Raw genomic sequence first — 14754 nt, 5'->3', positions numbered from 1 at the left:
TGTATCAGCCGTGCAGCACCAAGGGGAAATGGTGTTACAGACCTCGTAACCTTTGTGATAGTTATCTAATAAACCAGATCACCAAATACCACAGGAAGGAAGGATAATATGACTGAAACCCACCAAGCTGCTCCTGTGGGTCTCGCTTTTATGCAGGGAGAGCTGGTTTCCAGGCAGAAGATGTTGTAGGGAATGGTGTTCTCCTAAAATGTGCAGCAAAGTGTTAAATAATGAACCTATAAACAGAAAGTGATTAGTTAATATCTGCTCCTGGGTAATTAACAGTAGAACAGGACTGCAATGCTTGACTACATTGTTCAGAGAAACACTCAGCTCTGGCTTTTTAAAAGACAGTCTGAACGTATTTTAATTTGACAAAATGTTTCCATTTGTATTTAGAGCTCTTTTAGGCCCCTTTTGGAGAGAGAGGTTAAAAAGCATGTGAGATGAGTGGTACAAATAACACACTCTGCATGGATTCCTGGATTGGTTTTGCTAATGTTCCTCCCAAACAGGTTTTAAAAGAAACAAAGCAGGGATGTTGCTGGCATGGATCTCTAATTGGCTGAAAAGCAGCAGCAGGTGGGTGTGAATTCATAGGGAAATAGTAGTGAGGTTCTACAGGGGTCTGTGCTGGAGGACATGCCAGTTTGGTGATGTTGTAAAGTTGTCATGCTGATAAGGAAGGGGAAGGACTGTGTAGAGCTGGAGAAGGTTCTTACAGCAACATGGGAGTGGGCAGTGAACCAGCAGGTGAAATTCAGTGTAGGTAAATGTGAAATGGTGCATGTAGGGAGAAACAGTCCTAGTTTTGCACATGGAATGGTGAGTTCTGAGCTGGCCACTCTGGAACAAGCCCCTGGGGGCTCTGATAGCCACTTCCATCAGCACATCAGCTCAGTCTCTGCTGCACTCAGGAAAGCAAACCAGGTGAAAGGAGTGGAGTACAAAGCAGAACACACAGGTTTGGCTCCTCTGGAACCCAGCAAGCATGTCCAGGACACTCAGCTCAGCAAGAGTGCAGCAGAACACCCAGGATTAGAGCAGGGCAGCAAGTATGATGAATGTTCTGGAACAGTTTCCATGCAGGGAAGGACTGAGTAAACTAGTGCTGCTCAGCTTGGAAATCAGATGTTTGGAGGGAGCAGCAGTGTGGGGAGCTCCTTGTCAAAGGATGCTGCAAATGCAGAAAGTTTGCTTGAACTCAAGAGCAGATTGAACAAGTACTTGCAAGACAGATCCTTTGGGGATTCCCACACTGAAAAGTACCAGCAGGCTCAGAAAATCACCTGAGCTAGAAAATAGTGGAAAACAGGAATACAATTTGAGCTTTTTACAAAGCACAGTAAGGTTTTCTCATTACAATTAAGCTGGGAAAAATTGCTGTCAGGCAAACACAATGTTTTCTCCTCCTGAAGTCATTGCTTTTCCTGTTAATTTGCTTGCAGCATTTTAAAACATATCGATAAATAAAACAGGTTTTGTTATGGGATATACTTTTCATTTTTAAAATGAGCAGAGATCATTTCTTCATTCTTTTGAAAGCTAGACATTGCCCAGGAGTTGGAAGGCATGAGGAAATCATTAGCACAGCAGAGAGCGTGTAAACCTGCAGGGCCTTCTGGTACTTTGGTGTCTTTGTGTTCGAGTCATGGAAATGGATGCTGCAGTTTGTGTATCTTATCACAGAATGGTTTGGGCTGGAAGGGACCTTAATGATCATCTAATTCCAATCCCCTGCCATGGGCAGGGACATCTTCCACGATCCCAGGTTGCTCAGAACCCCATCCAGCCTGGCTTTGGACATATCCAGGGATGGGGCAGCCACAGCGTCTCTGGGAAACCTGTGCCAGGGCCTCACCACCCTCACAGTAAGGAATTTCTTCCTTATGTCTGATCTACTCTATTTAACACAGCCAGGCTTGCTCACAACAAGTGGGAAAACCTCTTCCCTGCCAAGTCAGTCCTGTGCCTTAGTTTTCTCAACCACAACAACTAATCTTGGGGCATTTTCTTAGGAGTCATCCCAGAGACAAACAGGTCTTTGGAAGCACTAATAAAACAAGGAGCAAAGGTGATGTCTTTTGCAGTCAAATATTTTGTAGCATTAATGTTACTTTGTGCTTTTAAAAATTGATTTTAAGCCATAGAAGACTAGAAATAAGTGTGAGAATAACTGACTAGATCGACTCCATATTTCTGGAGTGTGTGTGGCCCCCAGAGCCTGAATTTAAAAGGCAAAAGGAGGAATTATGATGTCTGTTCTATCTATCAGCTGCACCACAGCTCCTTGGCATGACTGGGGTGCCTTGGTTTGCCCCTCGGAGCAGTGTGGCAACTGAGCTGCCTGTCTGCAGCCTCTTGCCATGTCAGCCTGAGCTCTGGGGGATTGACTGTCTCAGCATGTCCTTGTGCAGATGGCCTCGCTCCTGACTGGGAACTTGGGGTGTAACAGTGAATAGAACATTATGTAAATTCTGAAAGTCAGGAAAAAGTCTTTATTGCATTCTTGATTCTACCCTAGAGGCTCTTTCCTTGGCTGAGATTTGATGAAAGCATTATCATCTGTCTTACACAGACCTCCAGAGCTTTACAGTAGCTGGATCTAGTGGGGAAATAAATTAAAAAAAAATAATAAATCCTGACACTTCAGGACTAGTAGAGGGAAAACCATTGATAGTGGCTGTGGTAGAGAGCAAAGTTAAAATTGCCTGATGCCAGTGATGTCCTTCCAGAGCTCTGTGAAATACCTGTGAGCCCTGCCTGGCGTTCCCATCCCTGTGTCCTGGCCCAACAGATTGCCACGTCCAGAGCCAGGGGAAATACCTGCCTTCTGAAGTTACAGCAGGGCAGTAATTTAGGAGGAAAACTGAGCCCACAAAAGGCAGAGGTAATTTTCAGGCCTGGCTGTCATTCATCACGGGTGTGTTCCCACACAAAGCCCGGCCAGCAAAGGGATCCTGGCACTGCACAGCCCACACTCCCCTCCTGCCTCCCCCTCCCCAGCGTGGAAAAGATGCCTCTTTGTGCTGGAGAGAAGTGAAGAAGAGGGATTTACAGGACAACAGTAAGCAATACCAGGGACATCTCAACTGTAATTCAATCTTTTATTCACATTTGCTCCCACTGTGGGCCATATCAGTGGCCCGACAGCACATACTGTTAAATAATACAAAAAATATTTAAACAAATGTACTGAATCCAGGGAGCTCGGGGTGATTTCTTTCCCATGCAGTAAATGAACCAACATTGTGGCTGAGGTTAAGGGAAGGTTGATTTAACTGGGCAGGAGTGCAGCTGGAGAAGGTTTTTCAGCTGTGCCTGCAAACACCTCCCTGAGTTGAACCCCCACAATGTGAGTGTGCCAATGTTCTCCCCTGCACGCCAAGAGCCTCGGGGTCCACCTGGGGCATTCCCTGCCAGGGAGGGGCTGATGGTTTGGGGGTGCCCCATCGCTGGGCCCTCTTGCTGCCAAGTCATCAGCATGTGGGTTCTCTCCATCAGGGTTTCAACATCTCTTTCAAACATCTCCCTTGGTTTGCCTGCGCTGTGTTGGAGCCCACGTGGGGATCCAGGTGAACTCTGTGGCTTCTGTTCTGAGGGCAAACTGAAAAACCTTGAGAGTTCCCTCCTGGTCTTTGACTCTGTGGCTCCAGTAAAAATTAAAGCTCAGTTTTCCTGTGGAGCTGGAGGTTTATTCTGGGAGGGGCTGTGGCTTTGGGTGAACAGTAGGTTCTCTTTCTACCTTTTCTAAATTGCCTTTAATTACAAAACTCACTAAGTAGCCAGCAACAGCGAAATCCCCAGGAGTTCCAAATAGCTGCCATGTGTCTTTTTCTCACACTTGCAGAGATTTAGGATGTCTGCCAAAGCCATACAGCAATAAAGGAGCTTAAATATATTAAATTAATATTAAATGAAATAACATACCATCAAAGCTTAGAGTGCCCTCTCCTCTAGTCCTACTGCTTTATCTGTTTTTCTCCCTCTCCTGACTCACTCTACATTCATTGTCTATTGTTTATAGTTTTCTCCTCTTTATTTTCTCCCTCATGTTTCTTTTCATCCTCTTTGGGGAGGAGAAAGAGGTAAACTGGGGCAGCCCAGCCTGCTGCCTACACGGATTTCTTTGCTGTGCTGTGTCTTTTCACACACACAAAAGTTTCCCTTATTTTCCTTTCACTGTGCCTTTCCCATTCCTTCCTTCACTCCTCCCCACTGCATTTCCATCTTCCATCCTTCACTTGTGCATGTTTTGTGTTGCCTTCCCAGCTTTCTCCTCCAGCTGTTCCAATCCCCTCCAGCCCATGCTGGCTCCGTGCAGGAGGGTGGTCGTGGCTTTGTACCCACATTTATTGGAGCCATCCCCCCAACACCCAGCGTGTATTTGTGTGTGTGTTCATCTGTGACTGATTGGCCCCAGCTTTGTTCTGTGCAATTACCATGATTACATGGGCAGTTGTGCTAATTGTGCAGTATACAGATGACTCATTAGTCCTGCAATTATGCATTTTCCCGAAGAGTTACTGTGGATGGGGGCCTGATAATAGTTTGGCAGACTGAAATCTGACCTTTGCCTGTTTATCATTTTACCATGAGTAGCTTGGAGGCCAATCGGTTCTTTTTAGCACTGGAAATGAAGCATTTTTGCTCAGCCTGAGGCTCTGGCCATGGATGATGGTCCTGTTAGGAGGTGTCCATGTTTACCTCCCTGGCTGTTACTTTGCACCAGACTTGGTTGTAATAATGCCAAAGTCATGGGTTCAATCCCCTATGTGGGCCATTGACTTAAGAGTTGGACTCAATCCTTGTGGGTCCCTTCCAACTCAGAACAGTCTGTGAGTTGTTTGAGAGAAATACAGTTTAAAAAAACCCCTCAACACAAAGTGTTTCTGAGCCTGTCATCCAGTTTTCCCAAATCACCTGCCCGATCTCCAGCTCCTGTGTGAGAGCAGGAGGGGACACCAGTCAGGTGACACTGGCTGTGAAAGGGAGAGGGAATAGATGTGCTCAAAGATGCTTCTTGATCAAAAGGATGAAGTGATAAGATAGGAGAAGTGGAAGTCTGGAGAGGTGATGCAGACACTTGAATCCAGATGGGAACAGAGTTATTATCCCACTTAATGAGACTGTTTGTGGCTCAACTGGTACGGAGGGGAAATACAAACCAACTGTGTGCTGTAGTTTTCAGGCAAAATTCAGCTGTGATGGTATGAGGGAACTGGAGCCAGTCCTGTCCAGAGTGTGATTTCAGACTGCAGAGTTGGGTCAGACAGAGGAGCTCTGGGGAGAAAGCAGAAAATCAAGTGTATATAAATTGTACCAGATTGAAGGAAAGCAAAACAAAACAAACAAAAAAAATTGTGTATTATTTTTCAAAACTTTTCTTTGTGTTGTTTTCAGAATACTGTGCTCAGTGTTTCCAGGTTGGACAGTTTCTGGGCAGGGTTATTTGGTTTTTGGGAAGGTTTGAGTGTACACAGTGATTCAAGGTTCAGTTGTAGATTTCAAGATGTATTTTGTGATGGAGTGTCGATATATCAATGGCATATTATCACTATGATTAAAAAAAAATCAAGAAAATTATGGGTTTCTCCCTGTTTTTGAAAGTTAAAGGGCACACTTAAGGAATCCAAAGAGCTGCCTATGCTGTTTGCTTTAATATTGCTGTCTTTTCATACATATGTATGTGTTTCTATGCGTGTTAAATAAGGTTTAATTTTATTTTTCCAAATTAACTTCAGATATTCCATGCAACAGGCAAAAATGAGATATTTTGACATTATCAGAATCCACTGCAATCCATAAAATAGAACCAAATTTCATTAATGTGAAATGTTTTGAAATAGTCTGAATTTCCTCTCCTGCTGGAAATGTTTCAAAGGTTTTCTAAGTTCCTTTTATTAACTTATTTCCATTAAAAAATGATCATGCTACACTCCTCCATATTATAAAGCTTGCAGCAATGAGGTATTAATGCAGAATATAACTATAGGAAGGGAATGGAAGAAAAACAGAAACTTGAAAATAATTTGCGTGGAGAAAACATTTGGCATAACCAAACCAGATTTATTGTTTGAGTAATGGATTGTTTGTTTTATTATTATTTGTTTGTATATTAGCAGCAGAGAGAAACCTGAATCAGGGCCTTTGGCAAAGCCCTGGTGTGGTTGCTGCTCTGCACCAGCCATGTGGGTCCCAGGTGAAAGCTGGTGGAGAAAAATGCTGCAATCCAGAGAAATTAGAATGTCAGCAATCACTGCAATTATAGTAAGTGAGATACTGCACTATTTTCCCGTTAGCCTCCCTTCCCATTGCCAGAGGAACATCAGCAATAGCTTTACAAGATGTTTAGAACTGAAAAGAATAAGCTGTGAACATATTTAAGAGAACATTTTTGACTATTTCTCCGTTTCTAATAGTTATTACTAGAAATGGCCATTAGTATTTCTTAAGCTGCAGAAAAGGCTCCTCCACCTTCAGTAGGTTGTACTCACTTGGGGAAAGTGTAATGAAACTTTATATCTTCATCCATGCAAACATGACTGGTGATCCATTGACCTTCGTTTTCCATTTCTGGTCATCTACTTTTCACGTCCAATTTGGGTTTTTTATTTGGACAAGGAAAAATGACTTTTAGCAAATTTTCCCTATCCTCTGGGAAAATGATTCCTCCATAATTTCTCCATGCCTGTCCAACTGGAATGATTTTCTTGAGGCTTCTAGGTTTTCTTTATTAGAATTTCTGAACAACAAGTTAATCTGTTTTTATGAACATTTCCCAATTCCCTGCTATGAACGTGAGCAATCAGGAGCTGATCCCAAAGGTCCTCCCTTGCTTCTCTCATTACTTCTTGGCTTTCCGAGTCTTTCCTGTCTTCTGAGCCTTTCTCCATGAGTTTGACTCCAGTCTCTGTGAGTTTTCACCAGAAATGTTGGCAGGGGTGGTTTGGTGGGGCTCCTACAACCCCACACTGGCTCTGTGTGATACCTGAACTCCTCTCAGGAGTTGTCTCTTGCTGGCACCTCTGTAAGAAAGCCTCTACCCACAGCTGGCACCTAAAGTGAGCAGAACTCTCAGTTCCTTCACATCCTTTGCTCTTCCCGACCTTTTCGCCCCAGCCGACATTCCCTGTTTGAAATAACTCATTATTTCACTGAAAGCAGCACAAGATACTCAGCAAAATGCAAAGTTCATGCCCTGCATCGGGCATTCTTAGCCTGCCTGTGAATCACAAGGCACCGAGACCTGCTCATGGTGATTTATCTCCCCTGCCATCGTTATCCCTGTGGGTATGAGCTCATCCCTGGGGTGTCCAGCCCTGGCTCTTTGGCTGCCAAAAGGCACACACAGCGTTATCCGCAGGGTGGCTGTCACCCAGGGTCACACGGAGCGGCCGCCAGCCGTCTGCTCCGCCGGGCATGCTCCGCTGGACGTTAATCCAGCGGGATCCAGCGGGGCACGGAGGGATTCAGGATGCCAAGATGCCTCCTCGGCTGAGCGGTGCAAAATGTGTTGGCGCAAATCGCCCCGCCGGCACAAACCCCATTACAGCAGCTTCCAAATATTCTCAGCTTCCAAGACATGGGGCTTCATAAATTAGGGGATAACCAGCTAATTGATTTCTGACATATCAGAGAAGGGATCCAAGGGCCTAAAAAGGTAGGTATTTAACCAAGGGAATGCTCATTTCTTTTGTAGGTGAAAAAACCCTACTCGTGTCTCTGGATCATAAGAAGTTGCTTAGTAATCTAGAATTGTGCAAAATAATTTTAATTTTAATTTCAGTTAACTAAAACCAAAAGCAAACTGCTGTCTTCTTTATTTCTTTTCTAATTCTTGTAAAGGAATCAAATTATTTTTCTGCTTTTAAATGAACAGCAGGCATGTTAAGGGAAAAAAATATATTATTTTTGCCAGGAAATGTCATCTTTGCTGTGGAAATGCTTAACTTTCTCCATGAAAATGGATTTTCCCTTCTGAAGTAATTTAGCAAGTAAAAGCAATGGTTTTGTCCAGTGGCTGGAATTACAGCACCTTCCATGTGAAAAGGTTTCTGGCATTGAGCCTACACCACAGAAAGCTGAACAGAGCCCCGAGTAAAATTCACACTTGTTCCTGACATGAAACCAACTTCCCAGTTCAAGGAAGGTTTAAGTGCCTGTTCATATCAATGTCATGAAGTCTTTACAGATTTTTTTTTTTATAAAGTGTGTAAGAAAGGCAAAGTTTTACAGGTATAATTTCTATCCTCATTTCTAACAAACATACAGATGAGAATGTGCTGGGCCCTACCTGGCCATGGATACCAGGAGGGTGTTCCCTTCAGTATCCTCCCTCCAATTATTAATCCCATTACAGCTGCTCCTTCAGCTCCAGCCTTGTAATAAGTAACACACAAATGGTCCTTGTCCCCTAAAAACCTGGCAGACCACAAGGAGGCAAATAAAAGAGAGAAAAAGAAAGCATTGCTGTCCTCAGTGTGTAGGTGGGAGGGAACTGGGGGCACTGAAAGCATCTTTGGTTTGTCCTGAAGGCAGAGCTGGCCACAGGACCTGGATCGCCCAGTGCCACCCAACTCTAAGGTTGCACTTCTTGCCCTTGACTCTGGATTTTCTAATACCATCTTACTTAAGGACTGGCCTGAACAGCTACAAAATACACCTTGGATTTGTTTCCTTCTGCCCTTCCAAACACACTCCCTGCCCCTGGTATGCTCAGTCTGGGTTCTCTTGACCCTGCCGTGTCCTTCAGAGGCAAATCTCTGAGCTGAAGGAAGGAGCATTTGGGATGTTTCCACACTGAAAACTTTCCTGAACCGAAGCGCTCTTGTGATAACGCCGTAATCCGCACATCCTGATGGCTTTCCTCTTTCCCTGGCCTGGCCAGATGTCCCTGCTCGCTGCCATAAATGAAGGCTGTTACTCCCACGCTGACATCAGCCATTGATTGAAGGGTAGTTTTTCAAGCTGGAGGGAAGAGGAAATAGCAGAGAGCAATAAAGCCACAGTTCTTTGTGTTAAACCAGCGCAACATCTCACTAAGAACCAGGTGCGAGCTGAATGGAGTGAATAATAGGCTCCAGTTAGCACTTTGTGAGCACTCTGCTTAATAAAGTTAGGACAGGAGGCTGCCAGTCCTCACTGCACATCCATCTCCCCACGACCCCAGGGTGGAAGAGTCTGTCCAGAGTAAAGCCCACAAATCCTTCAACCCAAACTCATCTTTCACCATTCTGTTTTTTTCAGACTAGTAATATTTTCCTCTGAAGCTGATCGCACGATAGGAAAAAAAAAAGAGATCTGGGTATTCTATTCTCCAAAATCTTATCTATGCTTTTCAAATTACAGTTTTCTTACATGAGAAAGTAGCATTTCCTGAGTATTTGGCACCCTTTCCTTTTGGGAAATTCAATGGGAACTTCAGCATTCACATAGAAAAAGACATGCATAAACACACAGTAACTCTGACTGTTTTCCACCCCAAACCACAAAGATATTATCACTTGTAACCACTTCGGACCGAATTTCATGTGCTGATGCTGCCGTGGAAAGAGTGAGATCCTGTTTGCATGAAATGAGCTCTGCTACAATTTTATCAAAATAGTGTGCTTGGGAATGCAGGCACAAAAATGGCTATTTGGGTGACAATGTCCTCGTTGGGAGTCATTAGCCTGGATTTTCAGGAGGGAACAGTGCCCTCATTCCACCAGTGGGATGGGGCAGCCCCAGTGGGCAGCCAGAGCTGTGTGGGGCAGCCAAGGAGCCCAGAAACCCTCCTGAGCTTTGCAGCTCCACAGGGCAGGGAAATCAGTGGACTTGGTTCTGCCAAGCCCTTTAGATGTAGTGCTTGTAAAGCAGCCACGATGTATTCCAGTTGTGTGTTTCAGTGCTTACAATTTTATGAATGTAAAGCTTGAAGGAGCAAGTTTGAAACTGGCTGAGGTCTCAGCTGCTTTACCATTATAATCATGGAAGGATTGGGCTTAGTTCAGGCTGTGATGAGAAGTCCTGAAGTCCAGGCCACTGACAAGAGCCCTCTTTAGCTCTTCAGTCGTGTGTCTTTGTGCTCCATAATTTCATGTGAGAATCTGCTTCTGTGTGAGAACAAACTTAACTCTGACCCACACTCACAAACTCTGCAATTTCACTGCTGGAATCAGGTTTCTGTGTTTGCTTAAAATAAGTATGAATTTGCTGATATTTTGGGAATACTGCAAAGATAGGAATTTTAATAGGGGTTTTGGCAAGCTGGAGTTGTGCTTCATGGGTGCAATAAAGACAGCAAAGAGTTTCTGTAGGTCTCTGCATGGCTCTGTTCTGGCCCAGACCATTCCTTCAGCACTGTTGCTATTTCTTGTTTAGAAAAAATGGTCTTGTTGGCCTTTCTCATCTAATATTTAAATACAAGTGAGGAAAAAGAGAAAGTAGCACTTCCCAGTTTTGTTTCCCTTCCCTTAGAGATGAATCAGGTTCCTCACGAGGTCCTCAAGCCCCTGGTGGTCTGTGCCAACCCTGCCTCTGTGTTAAGGTTTGCTGATTTGTAAATGCGTGATATGGCTGTTACTCTGATAACAAACCCACAGAGAGTGGCAAATCCTTGCCTAGGGCTTTGACTCTTCAGTTCTTCACGTGTTGTCCAGAGGGAGTCACCTTTCAGAGGAAAAGTTGCCCTGCATGATGGTTATGAGTTTTAAAGCATTGAGTAATCATTTCCAGACTGCCAGAGGAGCAGCATCCTGGGACAGGGACTAAGTTTTGAGGGTTTGTTTTTACCCAGCGCTGTTTGCAGCCCAGAGCTGCCCAACAGGCAGAGCCTCTGCCCAGTGAAAAATAAACTGTTATCAGCAGAAGTTGTCTGGCTGCTCATGGGTCAGAAGTACGGGAGAGAAAAGGTCAGAAATAGTTCATATTTCTTTTGTGCTGGAACTGAGCAGGCACATTCATTGTCCTCTGCCTGATGCTCCTGGCCACGGGCTGTGGGATTTGTGACTGGTGCCACATTGTCACCCGGGCACTAATTGGGTCATCATTTGAGCAAATGCAGTCTTATCATCACTTAACAAGTGGTGCAAAGCTGCTGACCAGCCCTGATCTACACGTCTGGGCAGCCAGCTGGTATTAGTTGCAAGTACTTTTGTCAGGTGGTAGCCAAAACATCTCTCTCCTTTTGAAATCAGGCTCTGTTTTGTCTTTTGTTTCCCCCCTCTCTCCCCCAACAGTGATCTGTATTTCATACTATCAGAATCAAATCATAAGAGTTAAGGAATAAACACAGAGGTGGTGTGTGCATCTGCTGTAGGACTGGGGTAGGTGTGCACCTTAACTTCCTTCTGAACTTCAAACCACAGCTACAGGAGATAATAATTCACCTACTGAGCTGAAAACGCATCAAATGGGAAACCCAGTGTGCTCTCTTGTACTGTCACCCCTTTACAGACAGCAATTTCCAAGCCCTGCAGCTGTTGGCAATGAAATCTGATCGTCCAAAATCCACCTGACCACTTCAGGACATGCATTTACAGCCTCACTGCCCTTGTCCCTCCAGTTGCAGCAGCTCCCACAGTCCATGGATGGGCACCCCACTCCCAGGATGCTCCAGTCACTCCTGTCAAACTTACACGTTTGGATTTGCAGTACAGGGTCCAGTAGCTTTTCTCACTAGTGTGTCTTAGGGAAACAACATTTGATTTGCAATTGTATTTTTAAAGCCATTTTGAAGGAAGCCTCTGATATTCACAAACTTTATCCCTGGCACCCATTTTTGGTGGTCAGAGGTGTGTGGTGTGTTGCACAGGCAGCTGCAGTGACAGGAAACCTTCCTATAGACTCCTGATGCAAAGTGGGGAAAACCTCTAGATTGGATTTTGCTCTGTGGAGCACGGGAGTGGTTTCCAGGCACATCCCTGGACACCTGGTTTCTAAATCACATCCAGTGTTGTGCCACCACTCAAATGTTTGGCTTAAACCTTTTCAAACGGAGACATCTCAAACCCACCTGGATGTGTTCCTATCAGAAAAAAATTCTTTCCAGAGAGGGTAATCAGGCATTGGAATGGCCTGCCCAGAATGGGGGTGGATTCACCATCCCTGGAGGTTTTTCAACTGAGATTGGACGTGGCCCTGAGTGCCATGATTTGGTAAAGGGACTGGAGTTGGACCAAGGGTTGGACTTGATGATCTTGGAGATCTTTTCCAACCCAATAAATTCTGTGATTCTATGATTCTATGTCACCTGCTCCAGGTGACACTGCCTTGGCAGAGGGCTTGGACTGGATGATCCCAGAGGTCCCTTCCAACCCAAACAGTTCTGTGATTCTGTGAAATCTATGGGGAAATTCCTTGAGGTTTCAGTAGGACTAGGTTAACATTGGGAATAGTTTGCCACTTCTAATGTGGGCACATCTCTTGATTTCAGTGATTGGTTTTTCTTAAAGATACTTCTTGAGATATTTCAGAATTGAGAACTTTGTACTGGGCTGACTTGGCAGGTCAGGGATTGCTGAGACAGAAGTTGCATCTTAATAGTCATCAAAGGTCTTATTTTCTTGAATTTTCCAATTGAATACTTTTGTAAAAAATTGAATTTTAGCAGTTTAATATTAAAAGTGACAGAGACTGTAATTGAAATAGTTCAATATTTCTCCTTGACTGCATTGAGAGATTCCTGTGAACATGGTCAGTAGCCCTTGAGTGATGCCTTTGCTTGGGATTTCAAAGCGTGTATCTTATGGCTGTGTTGCTGGAAATATTGTATTTTACTGATCACAAGGCAGTATTTGGATAAATGCCACTGAAAAAGGCACCAGTGCCTGCCATGGCACTAAACATACCATCACTTTTTCTACGTTTCCAGTGGTTGCAGTGTTGTCATGTGTGGGTAGAGCAAGAGCTAAAAAATGGCTAAAGAAATTAGGGTTAGGGTTAGGGTTACTTGACATTCAAACTCAGCATACACACACAGAGAAAACACTATCAGACAATATTTAGGACTGTGTAGAGGTCAGAAATTATTTGGGCTGAATTGAATGGCCAAAAAAATATTTTATTTGGCCCCAGAAGAGATGAAAGGAGCATCACGATGGTGCATTCTGTGTGAAGGGGCTGAAGAGACACAAACACGCTGCCCTTTGCTGGGTCTGTGTGACAGGTTAAATACCTACTTTAAAAACCTTTATTGCTCTTCCACAGCCCTTCTCATGTGGAGGCTGCACCCAGAGCATTTAGCAGAGTAGATTATTCCTGTTATTCTGCTTGTGCCTCCAGGGCAAGCTGAGCTCAGGGCCATGGAGCTCAGGCAGAGCCAGGAATGCAAGGGATACATCAGTGAACAGAGTTCTGCTTTATGCCACTGAACCATCAGGAAAACATCTCATGATAAACAATAATTAGGTTTTTCATCACCAAAACCAACTCTGCTCACCAATGATTATTCCATGTTACTGGATTGGGATATATGGGACAAAATTCCATATTTTCCCTGGTTGTGTGTCTAGATTGTTAACAGGATTTAGGCAGCTACAGCTGAAGTCAAACTAATGAGATATTATTGTCCAGAACAAACCTCGAGGGCTGGTGTGTGAGCACTCACTGTGTGTATGGAATGCAAAGCATTTCTGATTTGTGAGGGCGAGCTCAGTTGCATGTACTGTACAAACACAAACACCATGTGGAAATGATCCATGTGTTTATGATGGAGATCTGTGCTTCCTTTATTATTGCAGGGGTTTGTCTGCATTTGAAACAATTGTTAAGAGCATTATCTTCAGCCTTTCATCACTGACACACTCATAATATTGACTTCACCTACCAAAGCAGCTGTGCTCCTTCATCTTAACATATATTCAATTATTTTTAAACATACCAGTTGTTCACACACAAATATCCAATATTTAGAAAGTTTGATGGCCAAAATTCAAATTAAGATACCCTTGAGTATCCTCCAGTTCCTTTAAACTTTGACTGTTTAATTCAAATTTTGATTCATATAAATTCATATACTGAAATTTAGGATTGGGGAAATGGTCTGGTTTGTGAAAGTCCTCCAGGTAGGTGGCAGTTTCTGAGGAGATACTTCCACTTTTGCAGTTTAAGTTTAGGTTCAGTGTAGCTCCAAAAGTACATTTGTCATGTCCTGCTGGTGGCTCAGCTCCCTGTGCTTGGAGGGAGTGGGGCTGTAGGAGATGCTGCAGCTGAACAGGAGGTGCATTCCTGGGCCCTCAACTCCTGAAAAGGGGCTCTTTCTGCATGTTTGCCCTATTTGAACTTAAGGAATTACTTCCTAAAATATCATATTCCACTTTGGGTTAACTGTAACATTTAATAATTCCTTTAATTGAACTTTTTTCCCTGCCTTTTTTTTTTTTGGTGTCTAAAAAAGCCCCTAACTCTGTATTTTTATTGCAGGTTAACTCAGAATAGTTTATAAGTTCTCAGTGAATGAAAAGAATCAGTTTCTTGCCCAGCAGCAACAACTTCATAATCTGTAAAGTGCTTCAATAACTGAGTGTGGGGCCCTTTACAAAGTGTCAGGGCTTCAGTGATGAAAGACCTAGGGATTTTTTTTCCCAGCTAATAGAGATTTTTCACTAGTGCAGCTGAGAACAATCTGGGCTTTTAGACCCCAAGTCACCCTTGGTGTGTGCCCTGTGTAACATCCCCCTTCTGTCTCCTTCCCAAACTCACCTGAGTGGTGGGATGTGGGAGGAGCAGAGCCCTGAACCTGGTTTTCCTACAGGACTGTGTGAAAAGCCT

Source organism: Pithys albifrons, chromosome 2 (assembly GCF_047495875.1).
Source record: "Pithys albifrons albifrons isolate INPA30051 chromosome 2, PitAlb_v1, whole genome shotgun sequence".
Lineage (NCBI taxonomy): Eukaryota > Metazoa > Chordata > Aves > Passeriformes > Thamnophilidae > Pithys > Pithys albifrons.
The sequence above is the reverse complement of the archived record's forward strand: the minus strand, read 5'-3'. Positions refer to the sequence as shown.